The 17,701-nt window shown below is 37.4% G+C and overlaps 1 protein-coding gene across 3 annotated transcripts in view; it reads right to left on the bottom strand.

Moving 5' to 3' along the window:
- The window catches only part of HSD17B12 (hydroxysteroid (17-beta) dehydrogenase 12), a 125,878-nt gene that overhangs the window by 91,315 nt on the left and 16,862 nt on the right, over positions 1-17,701 (bottom strand). The window contains exons 1-2 of one of the 3 annotated variants that reach the window (XM_014543298.1): positions 7,199-7,281; positions 2,809-2,935 (exon numbers count right to left, since the gene is read on the bottom strand). The exons of the other annotated variants lie outside the window; for them this stretch is intronic. The gene's annotated coding sequence lies outside the window, so the exon portion shown is untranslated. Of the gene's footprint in view, positions 1-2,808; positions 2,936-7,198; positions 7,282-17,701 lie in introns of those variants that run through there. 3 annotated transcript variants of the gene reach the window in all.

Below are 17,701 nucleotides of genomic sequence, written 5' to 3'. Positions count from 1 at the left end.
AAGATAAATATCCCATGATCTCACTCATTTGTGGGATATAATGAACAACATAAACTGATGAACAAAAACAGATCCAGAGCCAAAAAGCATCGATCAGACCATCAAACCTCAGAGGGAAGGTAGCGTAGAGTTGGGGTAAGGGGGAGAGATCAACCAAGGGATTTGTATGCATGCATATAAGCCTAACCAACGGACACAGACACCAAGGGGTGAGGGCATGAGTGGGGGGGTGAGGGGGCAATGGGGTGATAAGGACACATTTGTAATACCTTAACCAATAAAGAAAAAAAATTTAAAAAAAGCTCAATCAAAATTACAAACAGAATAAAACTTTCATTAGACCTAACTGGTGTATAACTACGGTGTATAAGCAGCAGTGTCTTCACAAATACTGTTTCCAAACTGTCCCAAATCCCAGGAGTTCAATAAACAGTCAACTCTAAAAAATAAATAAATAAAATAAAAAAATAAACTGGTGCAGCACTGAAGAAAACAGTTTGGTGATTCCTCAAAAAGATAGATAGAATTACCATATGACCTACTAATTCTATATACATAAAAGAATTAAAAACAGATATTCAACCAGAAACCTGTATAGGAATGTCTGTAAAAGCACTACTCATAATAGCCTAAAGGTGGAAATAATCCAAATGCCCATCAACTGATTAACAGATTTTTTTAAATGTGGTATATCCATAAAATGGAACATTATTCGGACATAAACAAGAATCAAGTACCTACACATGCTACAATGTGGATGAACCTTATGTATGAACATTATGCTAAGTGAAAGCCACACACAAAGGATTACAGATTATACAGGAAACATCTAGAATAGAGATGTTTAGTGGTTGCCAGGGGCTAGGGAATGAGGGATGAGGAGTGGCTGCTTAATGGTATGGTGTTTCCTATGGTGATAAAAATGTCTTGGAACTAGACAGAAGTGATCGTTGTACAGCACTGAGAATGCACTGGATCCCACAGAATTATACAATTTAAAATGATTAATGGTTAATTTCATGTTAAGACTTTTACTTCTATTTTTTTAAATCTCTTTAAAAAACAATAAATACTGGCTTTTTACCAAGAGCTATCTCAAGAAAGAAAAGGAAATTGCTATTTCTCTTGCTATGTCACCCCTTGAATTCAGGACGTAAAATTCCAATCCATAACATCATTCAATTTACACAACAAGAGCCACCCAGCCAGTGTACCTCAATGATTGAGCATGGATCTATGAACTAGGAGGTCACGGTTCAATTCCCAGTCAGGGCACATGCCCAGGTTGTAGGCTCAATCCCCAGTGAGGGGCGTGCAGGAGGCAGCCAATCAATGATTCTCTCTCATCATTAATGTTTCTCTCTCTTTCTCCCCTCACCCTTCCCTTCTGAAATCAATAAAAATATGTACTTTTTAAAGAATACAGAAAAACCTAAGTTTGGATTGTTCTTATTGGTAGAGCATCACTTTTCCATGTATCTAACTTTAATGTATACCTACACAGTATCAAACAGACACTTTTAATTTTCCCAATAGTATATTAAGTATAATTAGTAACTGCCCCAATCCTATATAATAAAAGGGTAATATGCAAATAGACCAAACAGCAGAACAACCAAACAACTAATCAAAGTGTAATATGCTAATAATATGCTAAGGCTGCTCAACTGCTCGCTATGACATGCACTGACCACCAGGGGGCAGATGCTACAACCGGTAGGTTAGTTTGCTGCTGGAGTCTGGCCAATCAGGACTGAGCAAGATGGGCCAGACATGCGGTCCCTCCCCCACCCAATCATGTAATGGTGGGGTCCCTCAGCCTGGCCTGCGCCCTCTCGCAATCCAGGACCCCTCAAGGGATGTCAGAGAGCTGGTTTCAGTCTGATCCCGCAGGCCACTCTCCTTAGGAGGGCACCAGATGCAGGATTCATGGCTGGTGAGCGCTGCTGTGGCACTGATTGGGCGTGAGCCCGCAGCAGGCACAGTGGGGTGGGGATAAGCAGGAGCGGCAGGTAAAAGCTACAGGCAGCATTGGACTGCGGGTTTCGGCCTGATCTCTGCAGGCCACCCAGAGAGACCCCACCCATACACGAATTCGTGCACCAGGCCTCTAGTAACTATATAAGTGAGGATTATACATAATAAGAACTTATTACAGTATCTAATTTTATAAATAAAGAAACCATCTCAGAGAGGTTAAGTGACTTGCCAATGGTCTCATAATCTTAAATCTAATCACCAGAACATGAGCCCACCACACAACAGAATACTGACTTACAAACTTGGAACTATCTGTAACAGTCAATTTTAGAGATAATGTATGGATGGTACACACACATACTGCAAAGAGTTCCTTGCTCATTAATCTGATAATGCCGAATCCAACTTTATTTTTCACTATTCTTTAACCAGCCTCTCTGTCTGGTACTTCAACCCCAGCCAGTCTGTCTGGTACTTCCCAAATATAACATGCCAGGGAATCAGCTCCATGTTGTGCCCAAGTCACTCCTCATATTGAGAATGACATTTTTCCTTACGCCTCACCCCATCAGCCATCTTTCAGTAACTGGAACTTCTAAGCTTCACAGAACACAATAATTATTAAATCGATTTACTATGTGGCCTCTAAGATGTCAAAACCCTCCTATTAGAAGAGGCTAAATAATGTACACAAGTTCAAAATAACTGGAAGCAAAGAAATAGAACCAAAGTTCCCTGACTTGTTATCTGGTTCTTAATCCTAATGATTAATTAGATCACGACATACAGCAAGGAAAAAGAGTGGTGGAATAGTTATGAGAGTCTTACCTCTGATATGCAATGTAATCCTGGTTTTATTTTCTTGTTAATGTGCAGTAGTTAACATTCAAATGAGACTTGTCCAGCCTATGCAATTGTTTTATGTTCAACATAAACCATAGCATTGCCTCTACTCCTATGTAAGAAATTTACATATCGTAAATGCCTATAGGTTTGAAGTTACTTCAAAAAGTCCAAATTGGAACAGTCCTATAGCTCAAAATAAAAAATGTTAGCTTTGACATACCTTATGACTTTACACATTTTAACTGGTAGAGTAATAACGAAATCAATATTCCCTTAGCTTATAAACAGTATGCAAATGCACTATAGTAGAACAACAGTACCTACTATCTGAGTGTCCTTGAAATATATAACACCAACCTGGTAAAGTGAAAGAGCTGTAACGAACCTAATTGCTAATTCCAATAATTAACTTCTTTTGAATGGTCCAAATTTATAAACACCAAGGTAGATATATAGGGAGGGTATAGTGTAGGTTATTTGGCTTGTTTCAACCTAATTCATCCCATTTAAGCTTTGAACCAATATTCTTTAGATAAGAAGTGGGTAAATTCCTCTAAAACAAAGACATTTTAGATATTAGTCAACTCTGATAATTAAGTCCCTCCCTACTAAGACACTATTCTGCTTTTAAGCCACTGGGTATCTTACAGTAACACTACAATAAAGTCCCATTTTGAGCCAGAGTTTCTTAGTGAAAATTGCTTTTTCTTCAAAGATTAAACAGTTCCCTAAAGGTCTAAATGTTGATGCGTCAGCCAAAGCAAATAGGCCTCACTACATCCCTAGGTACTTTACCCCTAGGAGAAATCAAGTTCGTCTACTTGTCATCCCTAATGCTGGCCTGGTCAAGAACTTTAAAACAGCTTCCTCAAAAGACAATTTGATAAACAATTTACAATATATATCTTGATGACTAACTAGTATCAACAACAAATTTAAGGAAGGAAATAAAAAATGCTAATCTATTCTCTCTACTAGTTTTTGTTTTAAACTCATCCCTGAAGAGCCAAAACCATGGAAGCACAATTCCCTCCTGTCAGACAACATCTGGCTGGAAACTCTATTTTTTAGGAAAACTCAAGACTGCCAATGAAATTATGCTGAGCAACTCAACAATTATCACACTTTTCAAAATGAGCATTCAACGAAATACATTTCTAACTGAATCTTTTTAAAGGAGCTTCATGTAATCCAACACTATTTTTCTCAATTACAGAGATTATATTCCACATAAAATAGTGGTGAGTTGACTAGCAGTCAGGAAACCTATGTCCTAGTTCTGCTCGCTAAATGAACCTGGACTAGTAATTAACATTTCTGAGCCTGAGTGTCAACATCTTGTAAGTGTAGTCATACATTTAAATGTATGGCCAAGACCCTATGATTCCATGGCTATGATGGATATAAAGTCATAGCCATGGCTTCTCACTCATCTTTAATGTCTAAAAACACACACATCCACAAGTTTTAGAAAGAGTATTAAGTCAACTCAGAACTGTGATTTAAAACAATAGAAGAGCCCTGGCTGGTTTGGCTCAGTGGATAGAGCATCAGCCTGTGGGGTTCTGGGTTCGATTCCAGTCGGGGGCACATGCCTGGGTTTCGGGCTCCATCCCCGGAGTGGGGCATGCAGGAGGCAGGCGATCAGTGATTCTCTCTCATCATTGGTGTTTCTGTATCTCTCTCTCTCCCTTTCCCTTCCTATCTGAGGTCAACAGAAATATATTTTTTAAAAAATAAAAGAGCCCAGCCGAGTGGCTCAGTTGGTTGAATGTAGTCCTGTGCACTAACCTTGGTCTTCCCTGGAGCCTTCTACTCAGATTTAAACACAACAGGGCTGCCCAGCCAGTGTGGCCTAGTGGTTGAGTGTCCACCTATGAACCAGGAGGTCACAGTTAGGTTCCTGGTCAGGGCACATGCCTAGGTTGCGGGCTTGATCCTCAATGTGGGAATGCAGGAAGCAGCCGGTCAATGACTCTCTCACATCGTTGATGATGTTTCTCTCTCTCTCCCTTTACTCCTCTCTGAAATCAATAAAAATATCTTTCAAAAAAGAAAAAAAAATGTTTTAAATACAACAGGGCTACTTTGGGGATACCATATAGAATAAGAATAATTAAGGACATATCTACTGAAAATAATGAGGACTGCTGTAACATTTTACATTAAATTTGTCTGATGGAATCTACTTATTCCTTCCGACAAGGGCTGCTGGATCTAACAGGACCAGTAAGGCTCCACAGGCCTTTTGGCCTTTAACGGGCCACAGTCCTCTCTGTCATATGCTTATCTGACTACACAACTGTTCCCGTCAATGAGAATGAGCATGACATTGTATCATGACTGAATACTCCATATAAAGTACATTTAAGTAACTTTACCCTTTAAATAATAACTATGGCCTCACATTTATATACTGTATACATAAAATCTGCTAATTCATTGTGTAAAGCAAACTCCCCCAGTTAACTTAATAGAAGCCTTAAAAATATTTTCAGAATGCAAACACACATTAGCTATTTTTATAAATTTCTATTTTTTTACACTAAGTTTCTAAAGAGTGGACTACACCTGTATTCTGACAAACTGGCAGTTTCTAATTAGGGACAGAATGTGTACCAGAAACAACATGGAAATTTTAATAGACAGGCCATGTCATAACATTTCTTCTAGAAGAGCTATTCAGATACTACCTCAATGTGCTTAATCTTGGAGGCTCAGTCCATTAGAAGGCCAGTGCTGAAGCTGGGAAATTCCCCTTTCATATAATTCAAGAGATAACCAAGTGAAGAAACAAAGACACTCTCTAAGAGCAAAGGATTCTAATGGTACCTGTTGAGCAAAGTACTGGTATATGCTTGGGGCTTAGCAACAGGAAGACTATCTCTGAAATATGATAGAGCTCTGGGCCAAATGACATCTAATGGTAAGGCTTAGTTGCAGAAATCAGGAGAAACTATTTATACAGCCATCTCAGGCCCAATTCATGCCCTCAATTTCTTCTTGTTCATTTGCTCAGGCTTTGGGGATTCAACCCCATTAGCGGTCTTCTCACCTACTCTATCCACTGGACTATGGAATGAGATGCTATCTCTCTGGTTGTCTTTTTCCTTTGTTGTCCTTAAAGATAAATACCTCGATCCAATTAACTACCTCAATTCACTCATCTATAAAATGGCAATAGTGATGGTACTTAATTCAGAGATTAGTATACTAGTATGACTATGATATCAAATCCTTACAAAAGTTTATGGCACATAATTAGCATTATATAAGCATCAGCCATATTTTATTATTGTTGTTTAGTACACTGTTTAGAACTATATATTAGTATCATTATTGTTAGTTCTTTTAAGTATCTGACTGCTAACTGTTATAAGTGAGAAAAAACACAGTAACACGGGAAGTTTTTTAAATTTAGAAATCTTACAAAAACTTATATTTGAGGTTCGTGGCTACTTGATAACTAACACAGCACTCTCACCAAGAGTCCATTTTGAGGACACACCACCATCCTTTCTTAATCTGTTCCTCTCTTGTGCCTTTCTCTTACTTAGCCTTCACTTACTAAAATTACATTGTTCTCTTATAACCTAATTTACATAGGCCCTTCTTTATGAAACGTTTTCTGAGACCCACCTTCTAATATACTAATAACTTACATTTTGGTGTTTTTTTTCCACTTCTCTCCCCAATTAGAATGTAAGCTTCACAAGGATAGGAATTATTATATTTTATTATGGATGAATCTAGGTAACTAAAATAGAACCTGGCATATAGATTTTCAATAGATATTTTTGGATGATGAATATTCAATCAGCTCAATAGCAGTTTCCCATAATAGACAAGTAGAGATGCGGAAGGAGCTGCAGATAGGTGAATGAACTATGTGATTCTGAAAATCTGTGAATTGAAGTATCTAATTCATGAAATAAAAACATCCTCCTCCTCCAAACAGCTGTATAAACAAATCAAAGGGAAAAGAAGAGTTGGAGGGAAAGTGAGACAAAGAACAAAATCTGGCCTGTATGACACATTTATAAAACCGATGGCCTGTCAGCACGACACTGATGAATATTTTTGCAGGATAAAAATGGCAACCCTGTGTCTAAAAATAAACCACTGTGCTGCAGACCTGTCTGGTTCAGCTACACCACTGGAATACAAACACACTCACTCACTAGCACATTTTGACTCAAGGTTTCACAAAGACAGAAAAACTGAATGTTTTGTTGGCAAGAGAAGATATTTTACATGGTTTTAAATCACTTATATTCTCTATATAATATATCTATATCTGAATTTGAATTTAATTTTGATTTTCACTTACTAAAAAATGATAAATGGTAATAGTAATAAGCTATTAACTCACCTTATGTAAAAGATTAATTTCTCTCAGCCCAATTATAGTACAACAGAGTGCCATTATGACCATCTTGGGATAATATCCTAAAATCACAATTTAAAAATAAAATTGCAAATGATTTCTAAGCCATGCTGACTTAAATGGCAGATCTTGTCAAAATGTTATCTGCAAATGACTCTGGAGATGAGGTGAAAAGCCTGATCTCATTTTGCATCTGAACTCTACAATAAAAAGTTGTTAGCTAAAATGCAAAAGTGAATATACAGTCCTTCACAAGCAGTGCTTTAATTCATCAAATCCAGTCACCTTACTCAATCCTGCCTTATGTGGTTATGATTCTGCTCTTAGCTAAATTATGATTTCAACTCTAAGAGTTACAAACCTCTGGAAGGCTCTAGAACAGTGGTTCTCAACCTGTGGGTCGCGACCCCTTTGGGGTCGAACGACCCTTTCACAGGAGTCACCTAAGACCATCGGAAAACACATATATAATTACATATTGTTTTTGTGATTAATCACTATGCTTTAATTATGTTCAATTTGTAACAATGAAAATACATCCTGCATATCAGATATTTACATTATGATTCCTAACAGTAGCAAAATTACAGTTATAAAGTAGCAACGAAAATAATTTTATGGTTGGGGGTCACCACAACATGAGGAACTGTATTAAAGGGTCGCAGCATTAGGAAGGTTGAGAACCACTGCTCTAGAACATTCTGAATACTGTCATACCAGCATTTTTAATAGTAAAAATGAATTAACTCTCCATAACAATAAAATGTGAATAATAAATTACACTTGATCCTTTATGACCTCCCCATTTGTAATAAATAGAAAAAACACCCAGATAACACTTCAGGAACCAATGAAGTTTTCACAACACAGTACAACAAAAACTGCCTGATTCTTGGTGGTATTCAGCTGTGCCAAACACTGCACAGTAACTAACTATGCAGTTTTCCTGGTGGGTGTGGGCAGGTGAGGTGGATGGGGTAGACATCTTGTCTTCTTAGTTCACAGACCTCTAGATTATAAGCTGCACTGAAGCAGATGTGCCTGAGAAACTTCATGTGCATCATAACTTTAATAAGATCCTGGACTTCAAGTTGATGCCATAATGGGGTAAGACTTCTGGGAGATGGGCAAGTGTATTTTGCATGCGCAAAAAATGTGAGTTGTTACACTCAGAGAGCTGACCATAGCAGATCCTTTCCCAAGATGGTTGCAACAATACCTCCCCCTCTTATGCCACTTTGCTATGGGAGTTTGCCATTCTTCAATCAAAAGGTGGAATCTTTCCCCTTCTGCTTGATTTGAAATGGTCCTGTGACTCCCTTGAGTCAACAGAATGTGGCAAAAGTGGCACCGTCTGACTTCCAGGTCGAGGCTTTAAGATACCTTGCGACTTCTATTTTTACTTTCTTGGAACAATTTCAGTGCGATGTAAGGAAGCTCAACCTAGTAGAGTGAATGATTACAGACCATCCGGAGAGGCCACATGGAGGAGAACTGAGGCTCCCTCTTGCCTCAGTAGAGATGCCCCAGCCAACCATGTGGAATAGAGAAAAGCTGTCTCCACTGAACCATGCTCAAATGCTCGATCCCCAAATCATTAACAATAATATGTTTGGCTGTTTGCTTAAGCCACTGAGTTTTGGGACAGTTTATCATACAGCAATAGGTAACTGAAATACTGAGGAAAAGGTCAGTCTGTGTAATGGAAATGTGTGAATTCTTCAATTTTGAAAAAATACATTTTTAATACTTTTAAACATTCACAATGATTTTTAGAATAATAACCTGGGATATCAGTGAATTAAAGCCCTGTGGAACTTATATTATAGTGAGGGGAACAAGGAGGGGCCCTTAGGAATCTGCTTTAATAAAGAAAATGATTTCTAATTAGTACATCAGTATTCTAAGTTAGTGTTTGCTAAATACTGTAACTAAATCTAGTTTTAACTTTCTCCTTGAAATTGTTACTTGGATGCTTTATTTATCATTGTACCAGGAGCTATTTTTAGCCAGCCCTTCTTCAGAGTGAGCCAGAAGAAAAACAAGGTCAAGATGATATAAGACCAAATTTTGTGCACCTGAATTTTCAGGTATCTTCACTGTACTGAATTAGAACATCAATACTGTCACACCTTTGCCCCTGCTGACTGCACTTCCTGGAGTGCCCTTTCCCCACTTCTGTACCTGGTGGACTCCTGATGCCTCATCAATCACCTGCTCCACATGCTTCTCCTGCTCTTCCACTGCATCCTATGCATACATATAGCATAACAGTGGGCATATCATATCATAACTTATTTGTTTAATTGTCCCCACTAAATTGTTAGTTCTTCCAGGAAAGGAATTGTTCTTCCATTCCTAACATAGAAATCTACATATAATAGTAAATGAACAATAGATGTCTTTTGAATGAATAAATCTTAAATTTTTTATTAAATCATGGTTCCCTCTCTGAAGAAAAGGTAGCTAATAATCCAAAAAGATGGAATTGCAACTGCCTGGGAAACTATAAGGCATTATTCAAACTTTTTTATCATTATTTATCAGATAGGAGCAAAAATTTCCTCTTTCCAATACTCAAGTTTACTCTCAAAGTAGGAAGACTTGTTATACTTAAGGTCATTCAGAAAAGCATACCAACTCCCAAATTGAAGTATGGTAGCAATCATCTCAGGTAGAAACTATAGTTTAACTTTAACCCTGTTGTTTGGCTTCTGTGCTTATTTGCTTTGTTTAACAATAGAAAAGTTCTTTTGATTTTCTGAATTATATAAAGTATCCCATTTGATTAAATACCCTATTAATTGTAATGTGAATATCCCATTGGTTGTGGTCATACTGGTCTTAGAAAGCACATTTTCCTTTACCTGGGAAGGACAGCACAATGATCCCAAGGTCAGAGGGCTCCAGTTAACGTGTCCCTGTTGACCCAGTGTTCCAGAGACCCAAAACTATAATTTAGATAATATGCTTAAGTCTGCTGTAAACTGCTGCTTTTTTGCAAACCAGGTTCCTCATTCCAAACCTTGGGATGTAATCAATACCTTTGTGATCTTTGCCTTGCCTATATAAATCTGGTGTTGGGGCTGGGGCGGGCACTATGAGATCTGGGAGAGCGAAATGCCCCCTCATAGTCCCGGATTTGCAATAAATGTGACTCTTTAATTCGACTTCTTGAGGCGTGCTTGTGTGATTTGCGGGCTACATTACAACAAATAAAGTTTCTACGCAGGTACCTGTGAGTTCTGGTTTGCTGTTTCTTTGGTGTTGTTTTCATCAGCATTTTGTTTTGCAGTCACTGTCATATCCTGTGTATCTGTATTTTTATCTCAAAAGCACAAAAGAAAACCTTCATGGTTTGAGACACACCCAAAGGGCAAACACAATTTAATTTGTGGGTTTTAAAAGTCACAGGATTCCAGACCTAAACAGATTTTAAACCTTACCAACTTTCTTTTCAGGATACAATTCCCCTCCTTTTCACATAAATTTGATTATTATACAGTATTGCAAGCAAGATTATAAAAATGTGGAGGAATGAATGAAGCATACAGACTAGCAGAGTCATAATTCAATCTCTGATAAGAAGCATACAGACTAGCAGAGTCATAATTCAATCCCTGATACAGCTATCACCTAGCAGAGGCGCTGTAAATCTATGCTGCCCAACACAGTGGCCACTAGCCACAGGTGGCTGTTAATTTAACTTTAAATTAAAATTAGATAAAATTAAAAATTCAGTTCCTCAGTCTCACTAGCCAAATTTTAAGTGCTCAATAGCCACATGTTGCCGATGGCAACCAAACTATGCAGAATAGGTATAGTGTTCTATGATCAACACTTCCTTAGAAGAAATGAAACACAATTTCATATCAAATTACTAAAGAATTCTTCCATTATGGCTCCTGCCTGCAGTAATGAAAACAGTGTGATATTTCAGAAGAAATATTAAATAGAGGGGTAGTCAGGGAAAAAAGAAATACATCATTTTTTTCATAGTCTGATAGGATGCAAAGGTTTATGTTAAAATTCATTTTTTGAAGTGACTTATATTCCAATTAATGACAATTCACTTTGTTTAATAAGCTTTTCTTCCAGTAACATAAACCTTTTTCTTAATGTATATGTTCAACATCACCATCTTCTGAATTTGGGTAAAAGGACAATTTTTGAAAAGCCTTCTCATCTTAAAACTCCAATCATTTTCTTAAAATTATCACACTATAGTTTTAAAGTATTTTACCTGCTAGAATATATAAGGCATATGTTATTTGGAACTCTAATAGCTAGATGTTAATTCTATAAAATCTAACTTTGGAATACACTTTTTAAACCGCTTCTTTCTAAAGATAAAATAAATATCTCTGCAAACTTATCTAAATTTAAAAGATGAAAAATGTATCCAGTGCTAAGATTTATCCTGTATATCCGTGAAATAGTTTCTTTTCTTCTGAAATATTAAACAAGCTTTCAAAAGTGGGATTCAAAAGTGGTTTATAGAAATTGCACAAATTCAATGAAATTTTCAAAGAATTTCAAAGTACAATGGTAAATTACTTGCCCAATTAAAAAAATATCCTAAGTACCTTTGTTTTGAGCTCTGTTAGGCAAAATATGTATTTATATTCAAGTGCTAGATTAAAATGCAAAGGAAACATCATTGTAATAAAAATCATCTTCAATATAAATTTTTAGGAAGTGTCTGGTGCTCATTAGCACCCTCTAGAGTCAGTTATTATAGTCCAAATGAACCTGATCTTCAAACATAGCAATTCATTATTTAAAATAAAAGTGACAAAGGTAAAGAATTTTTAAAAAACTAAATCACATTCGTATTTAATTTTCCGTCATAAATTTCAAAATGTCATTTAAAAGTCCACATGTGCTTTTTTAAAATGAGTTCATTTTGACAGTGTCTCTTTAAGAAATGTATGTTGTTCTATAAAAGATGGTTCAAGTGGAAGACATTATGCCTTTTAAAGTTTACTATGCAAGATTCTTGCTCAAAAACCTGTTATTAAGGTTTTTTTAAGTCACATGTTTTTATTTCTAATTGTCCTCCAGATGCCTAAATTTTAAGATTCACTCTAAATGTAAAAAAATTTACATAATTCATACGCCATTAAAATAAGATATGGAAGGAAGCTTGTATTTCTTGAATATGAAGAAAATTTCAAATGGCAATTCACTGTAAGGACAGTAGGGCCGGGTTTTAGAGTTAAGAAAAAGGAAGCCTGTGTGTACCATTTCTCTGATATCAACCACTAAATTCCTTTAGTGAAACTTATCTCTAAATTTCCACCAACACAAAAACTACCATCAAATCTCCTTTTATGTTTCCCCTTCAACAGGGTAATTTAGTTCTCCCTCCCTGGAAGGCAGACACAGAGAACACCTGCAGACACAATGTGCACATCATCATGGTTCAGAATTCAGCACCCTGGACCCCTGGCTCCATTCCCCAGCTCAGTGCTGCCACATGCACCAGCCCACGTCCTGAGCATGTGCCTCTGCTGTGCTCACAGGGGCTCAGGCACATGCAGTCACTGTGCCCCCAGATGAAGCCCCCGTGTTCACCAGACCACAGTCAGGCCTGCAGTCACAATACAAGACAGCAGCCCTTTCCACCCAAAAGAGAAGGGAGAAGTGGTCAACCACAATTTTCTGAGTGCTTTAAATATACATAGATATTGCAGCAAAATGTTTCTTGTTTACATCCACTAAACTATTTTTGGTGTTTTCTTTTGTCTCTTCAAAAATTAAAAAAGATAAAGTCATCATCTGAGTTCACTCTAGGGGAAAAAATCCAATTACTCCCTATTCTCCTCTTACTAGATTTGCCTAATGTTTCATAACTGAATACGTCATTAAAAAGGGGACAAAACGCAGCAAAGCACTGCATCAACTACTTTGTTAAAGGCAATTAAGTCAAAACACTGCTAATAATCCCTCTTCAGCTCTTCAACAAACTCACAAAGAGGAGGACTTATGCCTAACATTCTTGCTTATGAGGGGTGAAAACAAGCTCTTTCTTTTATGGAGAAAATAGTTACGCAGCTTGGACCTAACCTGGATCTGTTACATCCTCTCCTCTCTGCTGCTTGTTACCTGGGCTATTTCACTGCCCTGTGTTTTCTCCACTGGAGGGCACAGTTAGCTAAAAGAAAATTTGGTGAAACCATTTGTTCAGTTCTACAGTTCCAGAAAAAGGCTGGGTGAGAAAGGAGGGGAAGCTGCTATCATAAAGGATATTTCAGTAATATTCCTCAATTTCAGCTCTGTTATCATGAAAATCATTATTAAAGATAATCACTAATTGGCTAAGAGTTAAGACAAAAAAAATGTGTTCCAAACACCACGATCTATAAAGTATAAATAAAAGATGAGGTGGAGAGCAAAGAATAATTTTTTTAATGGTGGACACCTTAGGCATCCAATAACCTAAAGTGTGAGTCCAAACAGAAACTCTCCTTTAGTATAGTACCCACAAAACATTTTCATGAGAATGTGCTGTTGAATTACTCGGTTCTTTTGCAATGATATAAATCATGCCCAGCAAAAATAGCTCATTTTTATTTTCTATTTTTTGCATTATCATTTTAGAGATAAGCCAACAGGGGATGCTATTCAGCAATTCATTCATAGCTGCCTTTTCTTTATAAACCTAATCAATCTTAAGGGTTTAGTGCAATATGTTTAGGAAAAAAAATTAGTAAAGAGACACATAAATACTGCATTTCTAGATAAATTAAATAAATGCAGTTTTCAGGGTAGCTTATAAAACAATAGCCTCCTGTTTTAAGACTTGCTTTTGAATAAAACTATTAGGCTTCCACTTACCAGTAAGCTTTCTAAGCTTTTACTGTGTTGAAAGTAATGTGATGGAGGACACCTCTCTATGGATATTACACAGGGCATCGTGTTTTATTAAGTCAACTGACAAATTATTATAACTTAGTTTTTTGTTATAGATAGGCCCAGTTAATTTTTTTTAAGTAGAAAATGGGGCAAAATAACTTAAGTGGGATTACACCTTCAAAAAGATCATCTAAACATGTATATTTAAACAAATTATTCATGTTATATTAAGTGATTTACCAAAGAAACCCAAAAGTCCCAGCTAGGGCTTCATAATTCAATGGCCTCTGGACCATCCCCTGCAGTCCTAAGAGAAGAAATAATTCCATTTGCCTGACAACACAATTGGTTGCTCCCAATTCTTTCCCTATTTATTTACATCATGGCTATCCATACGAAGAGTCTTCCAGGCAGAAGGGTAAGCTAGTACAAAGTGTGTGCTGTTATGCTCGCTTCGGCAGCACATATACAAAGTGTGTGCTGTAGATGCACAAGGAACAGCAAGGAGGCCAGTAGGGCTGGAATAGAGAGAGGAAATTCCACTCAGGTCTGAGTTTAAAAGTCACCTGAGGAGAAAATCTTGCCTAACCACCCTATGTAAAACAGAAGGAGTAAAACTTCCTTTCCTTCTTCCTCTGTTATTCTCTATCGTCTACCTTGCTTTATTTTTCTTCTTAGTATATCTCACCACCAGACTTCCCAAGTATGAGTTTGCTTATTGTCCATCCTTTCCTATTAAAATGAAAGTTCCATGAGAGCCAAGGCTGCCCATTGAGTTCACTGCTACATTACAAAGAATCCGGAACACCAGAGGTAATCAAATGTTTGCTGAATAAAATAAATAAAAATTATGGGAGTCTGGAGAGAGCTCAAGAAGAAACGACACAACTTCCGTGATATTACACCTTATCCTTGAGCTATCCAAGATATATGTCATATGCCTGACATGAGGTACAAATACCAATAAAGGGGCAAAGTGGCAATGATATAAATAGCTCCCATTCAGTAGATTAGAATTAAATTATGAAGAGGAAGAGATTAACTTATACTTTTAATACAAACTAAACTTATAAGGTCCATTCTCTAATCACTTGCAGTTTTTTAAAAATGTTAAAATATTTAGAATTAGGCCAATCCACCTTAAGAAGTGGCAAAACATCTACCCACAATGAAAGATAACATACATCAAATTATGCCTCAATTCTATTTCTTTGATTATCTCCAGAAATTAACTCCTTTTCTACCTTTTCCTTGGTCTTATTTTGTTGCTTTGTTTAAAGAAAATGAAACCAAGGGCAAATATTGTGATGGGAATTAAGTTAAGCCGGTGGTGCCCCATCCATATCCACTCTGGCCATACCACTGGTGGAGAGTCCAAATGCATCTCTTGGTACAAGGATTTTCTCTGTAGCTGAAACCAGCAACACCCAAGCACACAGTGGATAGAAGTGCTATCAAATGAATGTTTTTCTCCACCAACAACCCTCACCCAGTAACTAATGGCTGTGGGTGTATAAATTCTGAGTATTCTGACCCCACGGGTGAAGTAACTCTGAAACTTAAATTCTGCATAGCTCCAGAGTTCTGCTGTGGGATTAGAATACAGTTGACCACAGCACTTGATAATGGCCCCTTTATTGGCTGAGTTCCCTTCCCTGTCTCCCTCCCTATGTCAAGCTTGAAAGTCTTCCAAATTATATCACAGTTGAAATGGCACTTCACTACCAATAATTCAACTATATCCTTACCATTTCACCTAGCCATGATTTTTGTATATGTTAAAAATAAAGTTGAAGCTTAAGGTATTTCTTTAAAACTAACACAATTAGTGCTTAAACTAGTTTAACTTTTAATTCAGAAACCAGCTTACAATAATAAAGTTGTAAAAAAAATCTGTTTTAGATACATTCTAAAATTGACATATTAAATAATCACATCAAAAGAGACTTAGGTGTTGATCACGACAAAGTTGCAACAGATCCCAAAATAAATCTCTGAAGCAATTTGAACTTCGCTCAAAGGGTTTGATCAACTCATAGGGCAATTCTATTTCTAGGCTTCTGACTGAGAACGGAAGGGGGGAATGCAATGTCTCATTTGTGTATAATGCTTTGTACTTTCTATAGTGTTTCCAAAGACTATTCAGAGACTCTTAACATTTCTGAAGACAGAAAAAGTAAGTATTTTTAGACATATGTGATAGATCAAATAAACAGAATGGCTGACCAAAGATTCCGCAGCTAATAAATGTCAAAGGTAGGAAAGTGGAATATGAACTCAGGTCTTCCAATGGTCCAATACACTTCCTTGCTTTTCTGCCTAAAAAGGAAATAGCAAACATTTACCAAACTAAGGCACAAAGTGCTACACGGAATACACTCAAACCATTCAAAAATAATGTTCTCTCTTTCCTAAAATAGTACATGCTGAGGCTCCCAACTTTTCTATAGACCTGTATAATGTAGCATATAATTTATGACTACTATAAATGGTAGCTGAACCAAAGGACTCTGGTAAGGAACTTAGAACATTAGCTCAGCCTAATACTAATCTATAAGATTGCCTGACATTCACACAGAACCTGTCAGAAATGAACCTCATTATTTTCCTCCCAAAGCCTATTCCTCCTCTTTTTGTTTTTCCAATGTCAGTGACTAGTGCCAGCACCTACCCAGACCTCACAGTCCTTGACTTTGCAACTCAACTCCATCACCCCACAACCTAGGACTTCCACCTCCTATCTCTCATCGACTCCCTGGCTTACATCCACACACACCCGCCCCACCCCCCCCACCCCGCCCCTTAATTAGCCACCATTACTCAATCCCTGGCTTATCACCACCGCAGGTCTCTGTTGATCTCCCTGTCTCCTGGGTTGCCCTCTCCACATCCATTCTCCAAAATGCCAGAGTAAACTGTCCAAAATATAAACGTAATCCTGGCATCTACCGCTTAAAATCTTTCAGTGATTTCCCCCTACCCTTAGGATAAACAAAACCCCCACCAATAGCCTCAAGGTCCTTTGTGACTGCACCCCTGCCCATTTCCCTATCTAGTCTTACTTCTGGCCTCTCTCCTCCCAAAGAATCTCAGCCCAAAGTTCCTGAATGTTCTCACTTGCCTCCAGGGCTCCCCCTAAAGTGTTCCCTCTGCAGGAAATATTCTCCTGCCCTCCAACCCCTCTGGCCTGTCCATCCCTAATTCATCAATGCAGTTTGCATAGTGGTTAACAGGATTTCAAATGTCAGATGCTCCTCCATTTACTAGTATGAGAGTTTGGGCAAATAGCTTTCTTTCAGCAAAAATGAGACTATTAATAGGACCTACCTTATTGGATTATGGGAGGAGTAAATGATTTTATTCAGGCAATTAGAAAAGTATCTGGTACATGGTAACCTTTTTAATAAACACTGTATCTCATTACTATTATGAACATCATCACCTTCTTCTCCCCCACATCTTGGATTAAGTGTTACTTCTTTCAGTAAACCTACTCGAAACCCTTGGACTAGGTTAATGCTCCCATAGCTGCCTCATATTACATGTTTTGGAGCTGCTTATATAATGATCTATCTTCTCTGCTACACCAGTGGAGGAAAAGATCATGGCTTTCTTGCTCACCACTATATT

The sequence above is a fragment of the Myotis brandtii genome, unplaced genomic scaffold, assembly GCF_000412655.1.
Source record: "Myotis brandtii unplaced genomic scaffold, ASM41265v1 scaffold324, whole genome shotgun sequence".
Classification (NCBI taxonomy): Eukaryota; Metazoa; Chordata; class Mammalia; order Chiroptera; family Vespertilionidae; genus Myotis; species Myotis brandtii.
The sequence above is the reverse complement of the archived record's forward strand: the minus strand, read 5'-3'. Positions and strand labels throughout refer to the sequence as shown.